The sequence below is a fragment of the Pteropus medius genome, unplaced genomic scaffold (genome assembly GCF_902729225.1).
Source record: "Pteropus medius unplaced genomic scaffold, Ma_sr-lr_union100, whole genome shotgun sequence".
Lineage (NCBI taxonomy): Eukaryota > Metazoa > Chordata > Mammalia > Chiroptera > Pteropodidae > Pteropus > Pteropus medius.
The window spans coordinates 11,524,504-11,539,640 of NW_024351729.1; the positions used below are offsets into that span (position 1 = coordinate 11,524,504).

A 15,137-nucleotide genomic window follows, 5' to 3' on the forward strand; every position below is an offset into this window, starting at 1 on the left:
TTCTTCCTAGGTGTTCACATACATGTAAACATATAAAAACATAACTTTCAAGTTTACCTCCCATGTTTCAATTCCATTTTCATAAAATTCATTTTGTTAGTTAATCAGTAACAGACATAATAGAACAAATAATATTTATCTCCTCCAAATAGTTAGTAGTAAATTAACAGTTGAACAAACTGATTAAATAAATGCATCTCATTAGGGAATCTTTTCTCTGGCCCTCTTTCCCCTGTTCAGAGTTGAGTAATTCTTTGTTAGTGTCCAGGGGAATGTAGGAGATATGCTACACTCTGTTAGGATCATTAAAGGATTTGTTTCTGTTCCACATTATTACTTTTATGATCAGAAAGAATAGGGTGCTTAAAAGTCTTGCAGAGGGTCACCTGAAACAGATTTCGATGACCTTCAAAGATGCCCTCTCTTCTTTCCCTCCTGTCTGTCTTGCCCTCTCTTTTACTTTCATCCTTTTCCTAAGTCTGTCAGGTACCAAAGCTTTTTGTTGATTTGGGGGATAAACCATACATATACTTTACAAGCAAAGGCACATTTGCCTAGTGGGTTATGTCTAAATGCCAGTGAGCTCTGACTTCCTGGCATTGTGGTATAGTGAATTCTGTAGTTAAGAGAGACCCAAGTTTGAATCCACTCATTTGCTTTGTGGCCATGACAAATTCCTTAATCTAGGTTTGAAATAGATGCAAGCATTGGCAAATGTTTAGAGTGTCTTGAAGTCAACACCTGGGGAAGACTGCCACCTGGGGTAGAGGTCTGTGTACAAACATAAAAGACAATGAGGCAGAGTGATACCAGTGGTCCCAGGCCGGGTTCCAGCCTCACCACAATGGCTAACCTCAGGTTCTAGCCTATTTCAATAAAATGGGGTAATAAGAGCTGCCCCATATGGCTGTTGTGAGGAAATAATAAAATAATGTATATAAAAGTTCCTAGCATAATGTCTCGATAAACAGTTGTTATCATCATCATAGTGTCAGCACTTGCCTTCTGGATGGCTGAAGGAGACAGGGAAAATCCCAGTAAATCTTGATCAATGGCTTGGCTTCTGGGATGGTACTTTCTGAATCTGCAAAATCTTTTGTAAGGAAGTGAAGAAAGTAGGGATCCAATATAAAGTGATCCAGGCAATTCACTGGGTAAGATATTTTGAATTAGATAAAGTTCAAAGGGTTAAGTGCGAAAGTTTACAGTTCAAAATCAAAGTGCCGCCATACAAGATAGGGAAAGGTGGACATTAATCCAGTATGGCAGCCCTGATAGAATTAGCTAAATAAGTGCTGTTAATTTATAAAACCGATGAGATAGTGGGATGTATGAAAGGCAAAGGGCAGGAAGCAGCCTGTCAACTTTTTCCCAGTATTGGTCTGACTCCAGCTGTGGCTACTTTGTGTCTCCCCTTTTATGGAGGATGTGGGGGAACTGGCAGAACTCCAGAGAAGAGTAAAAATAAAATTAAGGCTTAGAAAATAAAGGCTAAGAAGAAAGGCCAAAAAGCTGTGGGGTTATTTAGCTTGGAAAATAAAGGTCCAACAGATTTGAAGGATCATTTTGATAAAGACATTGGTTGTTTCCCATCTTCATAAATAACAGGACAAGAGATGAGAAGCTTATGTTGCACTCTAAAAGGTTTTGGGCTGTGAGAATTATTAATAAGGAAGCTCTCAAGGCTCTTACTGGTAACCGAAGAGAAAATGATTAATATACAACTACGGGTGTGTCCACTCATTTATATTTACCTGTAAAGGAAGAATGAAGATGCTTTTCAAATACCAGCTTTTGGATTGTTTTGAAAACAAACCAGTTACTCTTTGAATTTAGTGTTTCCTATCTAAATCCAGTTATTAATAAAACGTTTAAAGCAAATTAGATAGGTTCAGGATTTCCTGAAACAAAACCTTGGCCCATTATATCGGTTTTGGATAACACCAGTTAAAATGCTCTTTGAGGCTACATTTATTCATCACATCTCGGGGGAGACGCTTGGTTGTGACTTTTAGGAAGAGTCCAATAAACTCCAGTTTATTGTCCATGTTATTGCACAGGAAGACTGAAACGAAGGGTTCTCTGTCTTTCATTCATGCCCTTTGGATGGGGACAGAGAATGTGGGGCCCAGCAAATATTGTGAGAAGCAGTCTCTGATCAGGATGTGGTCGTGTCCAAGTCAGAGGGAGAGGAGCACATTTGCTTCAGTAAATATGTGGTTCATCAATGATTCCTGCCATCTTCCAATTTAGGTAGGTGGCTGGTGGCCGACTTCAGTTTGGATGCTTTCTCTGCTATCAAGTGAGACCATATGTGATAAGGATCTCAAAAACTCAAAATAGCTTTACTTATCATGTTCCTTTTCGCCTTTGCATCTACCACTCTTTCTATTATCATTTCTGTTATTAATTTTCAGTTACATTGATAATACAGAAGAATATATTTTGGGACCTTTCCACATTAGGATATATAAACTATGGCTCCCCCTGGTTATAGATATATTGTCATTTATTTTTTTCTATTTTTTAAAAATTATTTTAAAGGTTAGTGATAATCATGGAAATTAGAATGATCTAATAATCTGGACGGGTATTGATTACAGGTGGCATGTGGGAATGTCTGGAGGCTTTTAATTGTATATCTGGATCTGGGTACTGATTATTTGGATGTATACACATCAAAATTGTCTCCTTTGTATATTTTTATATACTTTATTGTATGTAAATTACACCTCAATAAAAAAGTTTAAAAATGCGGTTAAAGCTATACTTTAAAGATATTTTAAAATATTAAATTATATTTCTGAAGACAGGGATGTAGAAAAAGAGAGTTGAAAAGGAGAGGGAAAGGAGCTAACTTTTATTAAGTACCTTCTATCTTGTAAGCATATTACGTAATTTCTCATTTAATTATCAACAACTCTGTGAAGTGTCTTCTTATTCCATTTTTGTAGATGAGGAAGCAGACTCAAAGGGCAAAGAAGTTGTCCAAATTCACACATACTCGGTAAGTACCATAGTCAGAAAAGAAAAACAAGAAGATTACCTTATTTGGAGAATAAATCTTCTTCTAGACTTACATATCATAAAATGAAATAATATATTCCAGAAATAGCATTGCAGACATTTCTATCGAAGTAGTCGTAATTCACCCTGAACAAAATCTTTTCTCTGTCAGGTCACAGATCTGAACTTGCTTTGTGAATTTGCCATCATCAGGAAACCATAGCGATGTCAAAAATAGTAGATATTAGGTTGAACCTGGCTGTCTTGTTCTTCACTGCAGACAGTCAAAAAGAGTGCAAGGCTTTGTTTAGCATATGATGTATACTCTAGTAGGGGCAACATAAGTCTGTGCCTTTTATTTATGTCCACTCTAGAGGCAACAAGGAATAAAATATCACTAACTTTGAGGGCCTTTCTAAGGTATTCTGCTGACGTGTAACTCATCTTCATACAGAAGAGCCCAAGTATCTGGAAGAAAAATGCTGTACTTTCATTTTTTTTCCTTCTTCTCTTACTCTCCCTCCACTCCCTACCTTCTTCTAACCAGTGATTCTGCATTTATGAACTAAACACAGATAAAAAGGCCAAAAAGGCATTCCCAGCTTTGCATGCATTATAATACACCCCTGCAAAATCAAATCAACTAGGAAGCATGCATTGTGGACTCATTTAATCGATAATATAAAGAAACCACATTATTACCTTAAGTTATATGACTTAGATTGCTGGCTGATGACAGAAACCAATTTGCACAAAGATTTCTAGGCTTTTGTTTCCTCGTGTGCAAAATTAGGCCTCCTCCATGGCTAACATTCTGATTCCATTGTTTACAGCTTTTGTCTAGTTTTCAATACATAAAATTTCAGAATAGAATTTATTCTAGTCATGGGAGTGAACTGATTATATGAGGAGTATGTGTTCTTGCTGCATTCCTGTCATTACTAAAAGAGTAGAATTGTCAATCTCTAAAGTATGGGTAAGTAGATTTGATGTAAACAACCTCATGCCAAGTACTGAGATGCAATGAAAACATTACATAACTCAGTAATGTGAAGTGGAAAAAAATTATCAATGAGAGGAGAATGAAGAAAAAAAGGTGTTTTTAATAATGAAAAGTATAGAAAAAGGAGCTTTTAAAAAACCTAATGAATTAACTTGAGGGGAGATAGCCAGAAAAAAAAAAGCCATTCTCTATAACAGAAATAATATAGAGATTTATACAATTTATATTTTACATGAATTCTCCTAAATTGTCCCAGATCCTCTTTGTCATTTAAACAATTCTTACTACCAAAACAAGGAAAATCTTTAACTCTCTTACGCATTTCTGAGGTTAAAAATCAAATCATTTTCTACAAAAGACTATAATTTTCATGTTTCCTCAGGATTGAAATTAAAATAAAAGTTCTCAGATGCTCAAGTGGTTTAGTTCATCCTTTCATAAAGTTTACACGTTTGTATCTTTGACAGTAGGAAATTTCTAGAAGTTTCTCCATCAGTTAATCCTCACCTAACACATTTTCTTCCAGAATATAAAAATGAATAACTTTGTTAACCACCCTTAAACAGAGAGGCAGTATGTTGTATGAAAGAGCAGTGGGCTGGGTGACCAGTGGATTTGCCACTTGTCCATGGCATAAGCTCGGACGATTCACTCAGCCTCTGAGCTTTACCTTCAACTTTATAGCCAATCTTTTTTTTTTTTTTGGTAAATCTTAACAATTTTCATTGCTACCAACAGCATTTGAGAATGTAGAAGCAGATTTTTCAGTTCACTGACTTGAAAGTCTTCGAATATTCAATACTAATATTCATTAATATTTTGGCAAACACATGTCAAATATCCTTATGAGTAGATTAAAACATGTGATGTTAGTGATTAGTAGGCAAAACAAGTCTTTCCAACTGTTGGCCAAGGCATCAGAAAAATTTCCTTCCTCCATGCTCTTACACATGATAATTTCTGTATAACTCTATTGTAGCACTTATTTGGTTTTGACTAACATTCTTAGATGTCTTTCCAGTTAAAATGTTAGCTCCCTGAGGGCGAGAACCGTACTGCAACTCTGTAAGGATCTCATACAGGGTGTATGTCCCTCGGTAAACTTTGTGGATGAATAAACAGCCACAAAATTTTCCATTTGCTTCTCCCCATTTAGCAGCTTCCGCCTCCCTCTTTTTCCTTGGCTTTTGAAATGTAAGTGTAATGTTTGCCCAGGGCAAACAGACTTGGAGCTTGGGAGGCAGCATTGCATAATGAGTGTGAAAATCGTCCTGGTTTAACTCTTTGCTCTATAATTTATTAGCTCTCTGTCTCTGGGCAAATTGCTTAACTCCTCTAATTCCTTCTCTGTAAAATGAAGATAATAGGTTATACTTCAAAACATGTACAGATTAAAGGAGATCATGTTTTAAAACCTTTAGCAAGGTGCCTAGTGTAACACTTGATAAATGAGAGCTATAACTATTATTATTTCCTCGAAGGTACAGATATATCGAAAAAAAGAAAAACAAAACTAAACAAAACGAAAAGATGTCATTGGCTATTTCTTGCCTTTCCCTCTAGTAGACAAATCAACTTCTGGATTGGAATGTCTGTTTAGCAACCAGAAGCTAAAAACCAATAGAGATTAGGTCTGACTGAGACTCTTAACAAAATCAGTCTGGAATACATTATCTGTTGATAAAAATTAGTTTTTATGTTTTCAAAATTGAAAGTGGTGCTCAGAGTTGAAATACAGAAAGAATAGAGTTGGTCTAGGTAGTAGTAACCATAGGAGTATTTTATTAGGGTGAAAAATAACTTCAGGCAGTCTCTAGCCTAAAGCAACATATTATACAACTTTAGGTAATAGAAAAACAAACAAAAAAAGAAAAAGTAAAAGTTAAACTTTAAAGACCTTTGTTCTTTCCTAACTAGCAAACAACGCCTCATAATGACAGCCTACTTTGGCCTTTTTGCCCCGCAACCATTATGGTTTTCATCAGGCTTGCCTCACTGTACTTGAATACATGCGCCTGAGTTTATTTTCCATTTTAAGTTGAGTCTTAAAAATACAGGAACATCTCGTGGACTTGCTCACTAAATTTCGACCAGGTCTCTGTATTTGCTGCTGGAGAGGGCTCGGGGAAATGCAGAGTCACCCATTTGTCATACTTCTCATACTTCTTCCCTTCACCTGGATTTCTTGTATATTAAGCCGGTTAAAAACAACAAATGTACTTCTAAAAATCTATGGAGCAAAAGATGGCAACATCTTCTGCATATAAAAAGCATTTTCAAATTGAGTCAAATCTAACTTTCTTTGAAAGGCAGAATTTAAAAAATGATGAGCAAAATGTATATACTTCATGAGCCCAAGTGAATGTCTTTTTCTATGGAAGCAGAGACACACTTCTTCCTCTTCCTTTACGGAAGCCAGATCCTGATTCATTTTTTGTTCAAAACTCAGCAGAAACACAATGCTTCATTTTATAGAGGCTTATTACAACACAATGACAGCACTATAATTTTCTTTAGGGTGAGTGCTTCACTTGGCTTTAGGCCAGCTAAGCTCCTTTAGTAGTATCATTTAGCAGTTCTGTACCATTTGACACAGGCAAATACCTTCATGTTTATGAATTCTGTATTCTTGTAGGAAGCATTTTTAAAACTTTGTTTTAACAGCAGCTCATTAAAAGCAGCACTTGAATTTTACACGTGAGCAGATGATTTTTCCCTGATGTAGACATTCAGATGGTCTATAAGCCATTGCAAGTGACAGTACCACCCACTTCTTAAGGCTAAAGCAGTCGTAAAATCACTTTGGCACTCAAAGGGCCTTTTGGTTCTTTTGTTAAAGGAAACCTGTAATTGTAAAATTCCTCCTGAATTTCATTGTTCACATAGATGTAAATAATGTTCTCTTGTCTTTTTTTTTTTTTTTTTTTTTTGGGTTTTGTGGTATGTGGTCATTCTTGATGTTGTTTTGAAGAAGTTATAGACAGTTAAGTAAACATCTTAGGGAACTAGCTGAGATCTAAAGCTAGGAACACTTCATACTTTTGTTTATTAAAAGAAAGACAACGATTTTTCATAAGTCTTCTGCCCGGCCCCCTCCACCCCCAATGCCTGTCTCTTGTTATCGTGGTGGACTTTTACCCCAGGAGACTGTTTCTCTACATAAAAGTTGAGTAATCCTTACTTCCTGAATGAGAACTACCTGAGTGCTTACATGTGGACAGGAACAGTGGCTGCTGTGTGACTAGAGTCCTGGAGCCCAACAGGGGACATGCTAGAGGGGGTGAGGGGAGGAATCTTTTGTGACAAGCACAACTGTGTGGCAGGCCTTTGATCTGACAGCAAGAGTGAGTCCAGCATATTAGAGGCATCTCATTTTCCTTTAGCAATCTGACATGACAAGTGTGCTGCAAGTTTTCCCAAAGACTGCCCTCCTTTCTGCTTAGACTGGGGGTGGGATGAGGATAGAAAATGAGAGGCCTACAAGGAAAAATAAAGTATGTTTTTTTTTTTCATCCATTTATTGACTATAAATGCAAACTTTTACTAAGTGCTCTTTTTGGGTCAGGCATTGTCTCAATGTCTTATGTGCATTCTCTATCTTAATTTTTATAATAACCATTAAGTAGATAAATCTCCATTTAGCAGTTGAGGAAACCGTACCTTTGGAGAGGTTAAAAACCTTGCTGAAGGTCACACAGTAAGAGGCAAGGTTGGGACTTTATCTTCATGTGATGCCAAGGCTGTGCTCTTAACCACTGTGCTATACTGCCTCCCTGTGTTAACATCTTTTATCTTTCTCCCCAGCACCATGGAAGATTAGTAGAAGAAAATTGCTAGATACCCGTAGGTACTATTATATATATTTGTCATTATATTAATACTATTGTATTATAGACTTGTATGTTAAATTGTTATGTTTATATGAAATAACTGGGAAACTTAGGCTTGAGTAAATGTAATTCAAGCTGTTTGATTTCTAGAATATGATTATAATGATCTCTTTCTGTTCACTTCTGTCTGTCTGTCTCTGGTTTTCTGAAGTGATCTTTTGTTTTCCATGAACAGTTGTTACTGAGCAATACCAGCTGCAGGAAAACAATTTATGACATTACTGCCACTGCCCCCCCATCTTCCCCACCCTGCTTCCTTCCCCACAACCTCCGGTCCTGGCAAGTGCTATTATTTTGAACGAATATGATTGACAGAGATGGGAAGTTCTCACATTTATTTCTCTTATAAAATTTATTCAAGCAAAAGCTTCTCCAAAAGAGGCCCCAGCATTGTATCTGGTTCAGACATAAATCTTCAGGGGAGAAAAAGGCTGCCAATACAATTTAGTTGGAAGCTAGAGAAGCAGAAAGAGGAGGAACACTTTTGGGAATTTTGAGCGCTCTCCTATTTTGGGCACCCTGAGGGATAGTTATATCTCAAAGCACCAATTAGAGTCAAGAAACTTCTGAGATTATATAATGTCCTCTGATAGACAAGTCAGATTTAGGGTTGGTCCAATTTACTTTGACTACTCATTTTTGAAAATTGCCTCTGGGATGCAGAATCTGTCCTTAAATTAAGCCTTCTCCTTATTCCATATTCTGTATGAGGGAGTATGGTCAGATAACTAAAATCTATATGTTTTTCTCAGGTCCTCTGTAAAAGTCTAAAGCTTTCTGTTACATTGGAGGTTCTTAACCTTCTGTGCTTATAGTACACTTTTAGGTGCTAGAATTATTAGCAACACAGACGAAGGGCTTTAAAGAATCAAAATAATACCACCACCCCTACTGCAATAAAACGATATCTCTTGGTGTCCATAAAAGTAACTACAGCAAGGACATAGCTTATGTGCTTGCCTTTCCCTGCTCTGTCTAGATGTGAGCACAACTGTTTACTGCCCTTACCTTGATATCTTATATGTTCATGGAAAAAAGTGTTTACACATTTCAGAGATCATACAAACTTCCTTTGTTGTTGATTTGCTTTTATGCCATACATTTTGCTTTTTGCAGGATGAATCCTGACAGACCTCAGTAATTATATATGTACTTGAATGCAGCAAAGGTAATTTTACAAAATTTGAGAAAGGATTCAAATGCTGGGGTGCCATCGAGTACCATTGGAAAACCACTGTCTTGAATACCTGAAAAGCAAATCATGATAAAAGGAAGAATAGAATAAATAAAACAAAAATGCACCTGAGGGTGCTTGTCCAAATGACCCTACACTGGCATCTGAAAGTGGACCTTTTTTCCTTCCTGGGTGACAATGACAGGTTGCTTTTTGTTCTAATGATACTCAGAGTTTGCTGCTTTGGAGAACATATGGATTATATGTTCTCCAAATATGTGAGTTAGCTTAGTGGAGCCTGGATGATGAGTCAAGAATTTCAATGGATTCTTATAGTTTGATAGTTTGAAGGTAGATACATGGAAAATAGCATTAAATATATGTACTTAAAAGTTGACACTTGGTTGATATTAAAGGATCAGTTTGGCAAGTGTTTTACATGCACTTAGAGAAGCTTGTGATATTATCACTCCATGTTTAAAATTATCCAAGTGATTTGAGAAAGATTAGGCAAGTTTGTCATATTCTTATGCACATTAATTTAGGAATTTGGCTGGGGAACTTTCCTTTTTTCTTAAAGCAAATATCTAAAGTTGATCTTATTTAAATACTGTGGAATTAATTTTCCTCAACTTTCTTAGTATCATAGTCAAATTAAATCCAGAGTAGTTTTGAGAAATGGGCCTGAAAGAGAAGTGATTTTCATTCCGGGTGAATGACATGCTTAATGCTTATATGCAGGGTAGCTAGGTTCAAATATTTGTTGGTGGTCTACCATGTGCCAAGTCTATATTCTAGTCTGTGGAGATAAAATAGTGAACAAAACAGATAAGTTCTTGTTGTCGTCGATCTTAAATTTTAGTGCGAGGGGTAAACGATAAACTAGTATACAAATAAATGTGTAACATGTCAGATAGGGAGGAATAGAGAGTTGTGGGGTAGGAGGAAGCCACGAGTGCCAGTTCATAATGGATAATTAGGGAAGGACTTCTGATAAGGTGACTTTTGAACAGAGGACTGATGAGCCATGTAGGTATCTGTGGCAACCACAGAACATTAAAGGCGAAGAACCTGAGGCAAGCTCCCATTCTGACCATGGGTTCATACATGTGACTTGCTTTGGCCTATGGAACGTTAGCAAACATGACGGCAAACAGAGGCTTGAAAAGCACATGTGTTCCCTCTTCCCCTCCTGCATGATTGGGCGTATTCTCTTTTTCATCTCTGCCTGTCATGAGAGCATGCCCAGGCTAACCTACTTCAGATGTGTGAGAAAGATGAGGAGAAGAGCCAAGGCCATATTAATCCAGTTGACAGCTAGCCAACTGCCAAACATGTGAGAATGCTCAGCTAACATCAGCTGAAGTGCTTCCCCAATGCACACTTCTTACTGCAGACATGTTAGTGACCCTAGCTGAGATCAGGAGAGCTACCACGCTGACCCATCGACTTATGAGCAATCATAAATGGCTGTTGTTTTAAGCCACTCAATTTGAGGATGATTTGTTATGCAGCATCACTGTGGCAATAGATGACTGATGTAGGCACTCAAGGTTCTTCACAATGTGGCCCCTGCCTATCTCTTTAGCTTTATGTCCCACAGCCCTAATGTACTTTATACTTCAGGCACCTGATTTATCTGAATTTTGAAATGGGAAATGTTCTCTTAGGCCTTTTGATATGTATTATTCTCTATTTCTGAAATGCGCTTCATGCCCAGGTCTGCCTGGACAACTGTCCTTTCTTCAAGTCTCAGCAGTGGTGTTGCTCCTCTGGAAAGGCATCCTGATGCCTCAGGCTGGGTTCAGGGCTCCTTCCTTGTGCCTGTGTAAGCATCTCTAGCACAGAAAGGCACGTATATGACTATAATTTAGTATGCTAAATTTTTGCTTTTCCCCATATACAGAAGCTTCCCTAAGGCAGAGACTGTGTATTCTTTATATCCTGAATATAGCATTTGGCACAAAATAGAATCTTCACACGAACTTGTAAGCTTATTAAAAACATGTATTTGCCATACTGTAACAGAGTTCTAAGTCTCATAAAGGAGGAATTACTAAAAGAACAGAAAAGATTTCTTAGAAGAGGCAGAAATTAAAATGCTCCTTAGATTTAATGCTGGAGAGGGGAGAATCTATCAAGCAGAGGAACAGCCACCAACAATGGCAAAGTGGTACTCTGGTGGTTGAAGTTTTCAGTATTATTGTAGTGGAAAATTCATGAACAGGTGCAATAAAGGATGGTATTATTTTGTTGGGGCTTGAATAGCCTTTAAAGGTATTTAGGCTTCATTTTGCAAGGGAGCGATGCCATAAAAACCATATTTTGATGGGTTACTCTGGAGGCAGTGCATAGACTATATGGTGGGTCAGAGAGAAAGAGATTGGATATGTGGAGCCATCTCTTGGTTTTTGGAACAATTCAGACAAAAGGCAATGGTGATAGTGGGAATATGTAAAAATACAAAGGACATTGTGAGGGTTGGGAAAAGATTAATAGTTGATGATGACTTTTAGATTTCTCTTCTAGTGTTGGGGAAAGAGGAATAGCTGTGATGAGAAAGTCAAGTCCAGTTTGGACACACTGGATTTGAGATGTATATGGGTGGAGCGCTCTCACAAGCAGTGAGAAATGTGGACCTGGAGTTCATATTAGAACTGGCACATTTGGGGCTCTTTCGTCTACAAAAGAATGTAGCCCAGAAAGATGAGAAGCTCAAGAGCAGATGCATGCACAATGCCTTTATACTTAGGACAACAAGAGAAAGTGCAGACTTCAAGGGAGACAGAGATAGAAGGAGAAACTAGAGTCAGATAGGAGAAGATGGTGGATAGTGCAAAGGAGGAATCTAAGACTAGGATGAGGTACCAATTTCAGGTAGAAAGAGAAACTGATGGAAATGAGGAGACAGAAGGGACGAGTGGATCATTAGAAGGATGTCTTTGAGAAAAGAATGTTTTGGTCTATAGTTATGGGTTTTGCGGTCAAATTACAAGGACTGAGTTGGAATAAATGAGGAAATGGAGGCAGAGAGTTTAGATTCCAAGAGATTTGTTACAGAGAAATGAAATAGTAGCTGAGGGTTGAGAGAAGACATTTCTATGACTTGGGCATTTGTGTAGATAAATGGATGGGGGTGGGAATGAGTTTGGAATAAAGAATGGCTCAAAACCTTCCAGAGAAAAATGGGAAAAAGTAGAAATGAGAGCACATAGAGGAAGTTTGACTTTAGTAGGAAAACCAGTTATTTTTCTGAGACAAGAAATAGAAGAGAAGCATTTTATCTGTCACCATTACAGGGGACAACCATGGCTTCTTACGGTCCATTTTTGGGCCACGCTTAGAGAGATAAAATATCACAGTGCCTGATCAGCCACTTGACATGATACGACAATCGTAATTTCTTAACTTCTTATCTTAGAGGTCAAAACCATTTAAAAAACAAAATGTGAGTATATTAGTCTCTCCAATAACCCATTTGTTTATGTGACCAAGAAATGTCAAACTGTTAAAAGGTAAACAAACAAACAAACAAAAACCCAAAGCACATGGTTTTCGAAAGGGTAGGAAACCAAGCAGATGATATTTATCAAATGCTTGTTTATTAATAACCAGTTTTTCTACATCTACAAAATTTAAGGGTCATAGGAATAGATAATAATTTTGGTATAATACAGACATAACATTTATATGCTCTTTAAACTGATCTTCACTTTATTTGGCTTTAGTATTTTGTAAAATAGGAAAACATTTTCACAACTAGTTTCAAAAATAGACCCTTAACTATGTATATAAATATTTATTCATTTATATAATTAACCTGAAGTAAATACATACACATGAAAATATTTGTACTAAAATGGTAGAAATTTATAGATAACTTAAACATTTTTTCATCAAAATTCTTTCCAATGTGGTTAATACTTTTATGATAAACAAAAAGATGCCAAGAATTGATCTTTGAACCAAGGCTTTATATAAGGGGCATTTGAAGTGGGATTTCTCATTGCTATGTGGGTTTGGTTTAAGGTCATTCCGGTACTCTGAGTCTGCTCTTAGAAAACATTTTATTAAAATGTTTTAATGTCTGTTATTTTTTTTTTCTCTTGGGATGATATGGATGAGATGGATGAAAAAGACCAAGGGCAAACAAGGCTGTTGCAGATGGGTGGACATTCTCTCTAGTTGCTTTCATGTCATTTGGCAGGAACTGAACAATCCATTCCCCACCCTACCTATTGCCTCCTTTCCCCCTGCCCTCGCACAGACTGTTGCTGATGTTCTGTGAGGACAGGCTAGGGAGCTAAGGGGCTCTCAGAAGGAGGGATGCTTTAATCTCTGCCGGACCTATAAGCGACTCTGATGTTTTGGGTCATGTCTGTCTTTCTTGGGTAAGGTCATGTCTCCTTTTGAGGATTCCTAGTTCATGATGGTGTCTGGACAAGGAAGAAATGCTGCCCCTGCACTCCTGACTGTGGGGTGCTTGGCCGTATGTCTCAGTTCAGATTCCAACATATCCTGTTGAAGAGAAAGCCTTACAAGTCTGAACATTGGTTTGAGCAACTGAGAGTGAAAGCACTTTTCTTTTGAACCATTTGCGCTTTCCAAAACACCTCAAGGGAAACACTTTTAATGCTGGAGCCTTAATAAAGAACACAGGAAAATTGTTTCTTTGATGAAGAAAAGCCTTGATGCATACAATATATGATACAAGTAACCCAGTCTCTCTAAATGCTGTTACTTAATCTATTTAATATGTTTAGAATTCTTTGGAGATAAAGCAAGATGTAAGCAAAAATAGAGAAAGGAAAACAACAGGTTTTTTTTTTTTGTTTTTGGCCATTAGTGATTAGAGACACTAAGATGTGGCAATTATTCCTGGGAGATCTATAATTCTTAATAAAAGTTCCAAGAAAATCTACTTTTTACAAAATGCACACAAAGCTAAAAAGGAGAATTCCACTTTTCAGGGAATTCTCAGGAGCGGACATCTTAATAGGGTGTCACTTAGGTGTCAAAGAGAAAATTGGTGTGCACTCAAATTGAGTTCTCCTGCTCCTATTTTCTGTAACTCTTTCTAAGAGTTGATATTGAAACTAAGGAAGAGCTTCCCATTTTCTTTTTCTAAAGGTTCTCAGGTCAAGTGTCCATTTCTTCCAGCTCCTTCCGGCCCTTCTCCCTCCTGTAGACAAAGATACAAATCCCTTTCTCTCTGGTCCCATGTATAGGGAGGTAAGATCTCAATTACAAACCATGTATTCTTATCCTCTGACAGGATATGATCACTAGTAAGCTAAATCCTATGGTTTGGTTTTAGACTTTAAGATCTAATGACTTCTGGGCTTATTCTTGATATTTTGAATTTATTATGTATAATTATTTAAGTATATATGCATTCACACATATCAATTTGAGTCCATATTGCTCCCTTTAATACTTAAGTGAATCTCATTATTCTGAGATAAAACTCAAGCTCTTAGCATATCTGGAATCTCCTACCCTCATTCTTCATCTGTTTGAACACCTCACTTTATGGGTTCATCTCAACATACATCATTTACAGGAAATATTTCCAGCCCCAGAATGTGTGACAATGCCTCATCTTTGCTCTTGTATCACTTAGCATATTATAAGAAAGTAATTTACTGATTCATTGGTTCGGCAAATATTTATTGAGCACTTACTCTTATTGACCTACCACTCCACCAGGTCAGAGTTGTTTGTTATAAAACAGACTTCAGTAAATATTTGTTCAACTAAAATGGATATACATTATTTTTAGATTTAGGAAAAGGCTTAATTGGTTACTCATGAATGAAATTACCATTAGAGAGGCAATGTGAGGTGGTTAAAAAAAAAGTCTCGAATGGATTGCAAGCAGAATAACTATTGGTGGTGTCTAAGAGCCTAGATTTCAGAACTATCAAACTAAAAGTTCTCAGGTCAAGTCTCCATTTGCACAACTATCAAACTACCTGTGTTCAAATCCTTGTCCATTTTGCTTGCTGACTTTGTGACACCAGGTCAATCATCCAGTCTCCCTGTGTCTCACATGTAAGATATA

General features: G+C 37.1%; 1 protein-coding gene across 6 annotated transcripts in view; it reads left to right on the forward strand.

Moving 5' to 3' along the window:
• The first annotated feature begins 7,213 nt into the window (after positions 1-7,213).
• CD28 (CD28 molecule) overlaps positions 7,214-15,137 on the forward strand; it is a 62,731-nt gene continuing 54,807 nt past the window's right edge. For 2 of the 6 annotated variants that reach the window (XM_039844508.1, XM_039844509.1), the window contains exons 1-3: positions 7,214-7,353; positions 7,814-7,852; positions 9,016-9,067. The gene's annotated coding sequence lies outside the window, so the exon portion shown is untranslated. Of the gene's footprint in view, positions 7,354-7,813; positions 7,857-9,015; positions 9,068-15,137 lie in introns of all 6 variants that reach the window. The other 4 variants (XM_039844514.1, XM_039844512.1, XM_039844515.1 and 1 more) reach the window with 4 other exon arrangements.